The sequence below is a fragment of the Spermophilus citellus genome (assembly GCF_964194105.1).
Source record: "Spermophilus citellus genome assembly, chromosome: 12".
Classification (NCBI taxonomy): domain Eukaryota; kingdom Metazoa; phylum Chordata; class Mammalia; order Rodentia; family Sciuridae; genus Spermophilus; species Spermophilus citellus.
In genome coordinates, this window is record NC_138198.1 from 5,578,170 (window position 1) to 5,582,653 (window position 4,484).

At 52.6% G+C, this 4,484-nt stretch overlaps 1 long non-coding RNA gene across 1 annotated transcript; it reads right to left on the bottom strand.

The window, feature by feature from the left end:
* Positions 1-1,190: 1,190 nt before the first annotated feature.
* Positions 1,191-3,805, bottom strand: LOC308632074. The gene is made up of 3 exons (XR_014018418.1): positions 3,693-3,805; positions 2,351-2,626; positions 1,191-1,209 (listed from the first exon to the last, which is right to left on the bottom strand). It is a non-coding gene; the product is annotated as an uncharacterized lncRNA (long non-coding RNA).
* Positions 3,806-4,484: the final 679 nt, after the last annotated feature.

Sequence of the window (4,484 nt, forward strand, 5' to 3'; positions counted from 1 at the left end):
AGCTGTCTGCTACCGTAGCTTTAGTCAATTCTCAGCGATGGGGGATGCTCAGCTTGCCTGTCAGAGCCTGAGGGCCAGCATGCTCTGCACCCTGCACCCAGGCCTGCTCCACAGCATGGGGACCCTGCAGGCTGATGATGGTCTGACTCTTCCATGCCCTTATGTCCACTTACTTAGACATTATTTGGTGTCTCTCAAAAATGTCTGATTTACCCTGAAGAGCCTTTCAATGTCTTGCTTTACACTTAGCATCAGAAAGGTGCTTCTTATGTAAACACAAGTGAGCATCCCTGATCCAAAACCAAAATGCTGCAAAATCCAAAACTGTCTGAGCGACTATATGATTGCTCCAGGTGGAAAATCCTACACCAGGAGCCTCGTTTCATGCACAAAATCTTCCTAAAATGTTGTGCAAAATCGCCTTCAAGCTATGTGTGGAATGTTCATGAAACAAGTGAATTTCACATTTACACTCAGGTCTCATCCCAAAGATAGCTCATTATGTGTATGCAAATATCCCCAAATCCAAGAAAATCTAAAACCCAAGCACTTCTGGCTTAACATTCTGGATAAGAGGACTTCATCCTCTACTCTGAGCTTTCATTTTCCACTGCTCACTGCTCGCCTCCCGCAGAGTGGACTCAAATCTGCACAAGCTACCTTGGTAAGCCACTAACTCCACCTGATCACATATCCTTGGATTTCCGGAACAGAGCCACAGAATTCCACTCAACTCCAACTGCAGTACCTTCAATTCCATTTTCCTCTTCCCATCTGTGCCTTCCCCTCAAGGTCCTGCTCTCGCTGCACGCCAGCTAGCGCTTCCTACTGTCCACGTATTGCTGTCGTGGTCAGGGACCTGGTGGATGGCCTGATGCTGTATCCTTATCGCAGCTGCTCTTTGGGTTTCCCAGTGTTTCACTCTCAGCCAGTGCTGTGTTCCTGGACACTGCCCTGGGGTGGGGGGTGCATCGTCTCCTCCTGGCCACTGCTCCATCACTTTTGCTGGGTGCTGTTGAAGTTGTGGGCTGACATCTCAGGAGATGCATCTCTGTCTTCCACACTTTCCCGGTGGTGGACTGTGCTGTCCACGTCCAACAGGATAGAGAGTGTTTCTTCCTCTTCTGTTCTCTGGAAGACCCTCAAGGAAGGTGGAGTCAGTTCTTTCCAGAACATTTAGCAGGAGAGCTCCTGGACTTACACCCTTCTCTATGAAAAATATTTCTTATTTTTTTAAGTTATAGGAAAGTTTGAGTTGTCTATTTTTTCTTGTGTGACATCTTCATATCGTTTCCCAAGAATCTGTCAATTTGTCAAGACTTTCCAAATGTATCACCATATAAATATCATAAAACAACATCTTGGAGTTCCTAAAATAACATCTTAGAAAGACACACAGGGTGTTGGGGACCCATACATGATCACAAACCCCTTCTGTTGCTATGCCATGCCATTCTGTTGGGCACCTGGAGGTCTGCTATGCACAGCCCACCTGATTGATGTTAAGACTCCACAGTGAAAGGAAAGTAAACTGGGCTCTTAGACTCCCTGTGAGTCAGTCAGGGAGGCAGACACACACGACTCACTAGGAAGTTCTACAACATCAGCTCTGCTCTACCAGCTAGTGGATCCTGTTACAGAAACTCAACTTTAAGGAAAACTGATGTAGCTTCAACTAATGTATTCCTTTGCAGTTCTAAATCTGTAAGTCAAATTCCAAAGTAAAATTCTGACATAGAACAGTGCTAACCAAAGAAAAAAAGGAAACAAACTTTCCCTTGAAGGCCCACCCTGACTCCAGGGGCAGCCCAGACATGGCTGCCAACCCTCTGCCCACACACACTGCAGGAAGGCCCAGGCCTAGAGATTGCCCAGCGGTGCACAGAGATCTCTGCCCTATGAGAAAGGGCATAGGAGCATCCCAGATACCTAAGGTCAATCTTGAGATAACACCAAGACTAACCCTACCCGGCATCAATTAAAATGTCCCTCACCAGCAACTACCCATGTGGTGCTGGGGACAGCATTCAGGAGCAGCCAGATCACAGGAGGCAGAGGAACATTCAGCGTTCCCTGGGGAGACACCTGATCTATCAGAGGTTGCAGGCCAGAGGGAGCAAAATGCAGAGAGCAGAGAACATCAGCAGGGGCAGGGCAGCGCTCAGAGTGCACTGCACCCCACGTGAAGTTATACTCCAGAGTGAGCGGGTGGGCAGTCCTCCCCCGCAACTACCAAGCCCAGCTACATATGAACAAGGAGGGAGGGAGGAGGGGCATGGCCGAGCACAGAAGTCTAACGGAGAGCACAGGGCCTGTCACCATCAAGGCAAGGTGCTGTGCAGGGACTCACCTGTGACGTCCAGGCAGAAAGAGACCCTCTGGCCCCCGGCCTCACAGCTGTACTCCCCGGCGTCCGCCTTGCCCGCCTGCTGCACCACCAGCTGCCGCCTACAGCCAGAGGCCTCCACGCGCACCTGGGAGCTCTGGCTCAGCTTCTTCCCATCCTTGTACCACGTCACCTCTGTCTGGGCCTGGGCCACCTCGCAGCTCAGAGTGGCACTCGCCCCCGCCTGGGCCTTCACCTCATTGTGTGCTGGCTGTCCCTTGGCAAACACCACCTTGGGCTCTGGGGACAGAGGGAAGGGACGCACAGTTCAGAGACTCTGTCCAGGACAGGAAGCCACCTAGGGAAGGACATCTGGCTGGATGGCTAGGGCAGACCCTTTGCAGGCCACACCAGCTCATACCCTGGAGAAGCCTCAGCACCCTCAGCACAGTAGAGGCATCCCCTTCTCTGCTCAGAACACACCCAGGACCCACAACAGATGCCTGGACACTGGTACCACAGAGCCCTGTGTGGTTCTGGGTTTCCCCGTACACACAGCATGATGAAGCTTATCTTAAAATTAGGCACAGTAAAAAATTAAAAACAGTGCCTAATAACAAAAGCAAACAATTATGAGAACACATTGTAGTAAAGCCTGTGGTTTGGGGGCCATTACTTGAACATCAGACTGTGACACTCTGACTACCTTGACCACGCCACCTGATGACTGGCCAGTGGGCAGGGGCTCACGCAGCATGTACACACTGGGCAAAGGGCTGGTTCTTATCTGTGGGATGGAACAGGAGGAAAACCTCCCACATTAGGTCAGGGATTCCCACCAGCTTTGAGTCACAGACCATGGCCACACCATTCACAGGAGGGGAGGCTGCCCCAGAACACCAGAACTCCAACATGTCCATATGCCTTGAACAATTCCACACACCCTGCGATGGGTGAAATACCCATTACCCCAGTTGGGAAATTCAGACCTCTCTCACTAGCGAGAACTAACCATGGTGCAGGTGAGGGGACGTGGAGGGCACCAGAGCATCCGACAGAAAGAAATGCACAGACACGACATCTGGTCCACGTCAGACCACAGGGAGAGCCAGTGTCCTGCACACCAAGTAGAACCCAGAAGGCTCTGGGTAGACTCTGTGGTGTGACTGGTGATTGGAGAGTGGAAACCCCACTAGGGGTTCATAAAAAGCCCTCTCCCTGTGAGCCATTCCCAGCCAGCTACTGTCTTCCAGTTAGGAAGATGGAAGCTGGATAGATGAGATCTAATAGGTAAACATTTCACAGGAATGTCCATCTGGGCCAATAGCCAGTCTCATCACCTCCAAACAGGTACCACAGGACTCACCTGTGACGTCCAGGTGGAAGGAGACCTTCTGGCCCCCTGCCTCGCAGCTGTACTCCCCAGCATCCGCCTTGCCCGCCTGCTGCACCACCAGCTGCCGCCTGTAGCCAACTCTGGCTCAGCTTCTTCCCATCCTTATACCACGTCACCTCTGTCTGGGCCTGGGCCACCTCACAGCTCAGAGTGGCACAGGCCCCCGCCTCAGCCTTCACCTCGCTGCGTGCCGGCTGCTCCTTGGCAAATACCACCTTGGGCTCTGGGGACAGAGGGAAAGGACACACAGGTCAGGGACTCCAGAACAGACCCAGCCCTGTCTCACAGCCTGAGCCCACCCCAGGGATGGCCGAGCAGAGTGTCCATCATGAGCAGAACATTGCATGGCCATGCCTAAGTTCTATCCTATGCATGACCCAAGCTGCAAACTCCAAGGCTGGTGGGTGAACAGCTGGGCAGCCTGTCCTCATCAGAGCCCTAAGCACTTCTGATCCACTCTGATCCTGCAGGTAACTGCACTGTCACAGCCCACAAGGCCACCACAGCCAGACCTACCTCCTGATGCCACCACCCTCCCAGATATTGGGAATAGACCATGACCCTTCTCCTCCCTGGGACCCCAGCCCATCAGTGGCTTCCCAGCTCTACCACTATGCAGGGGGCACAAAAGCAGGGGGAGGCAGACACAGCAGTCCATGAAGCCAACGTGGGGCATGCGGAGCACCAGTCAGATGCACGCACGCACGCACGGACGCAAGCACGCAGGGACGCACTGCGAACTACCTCTGTGCAGTGGGTTTC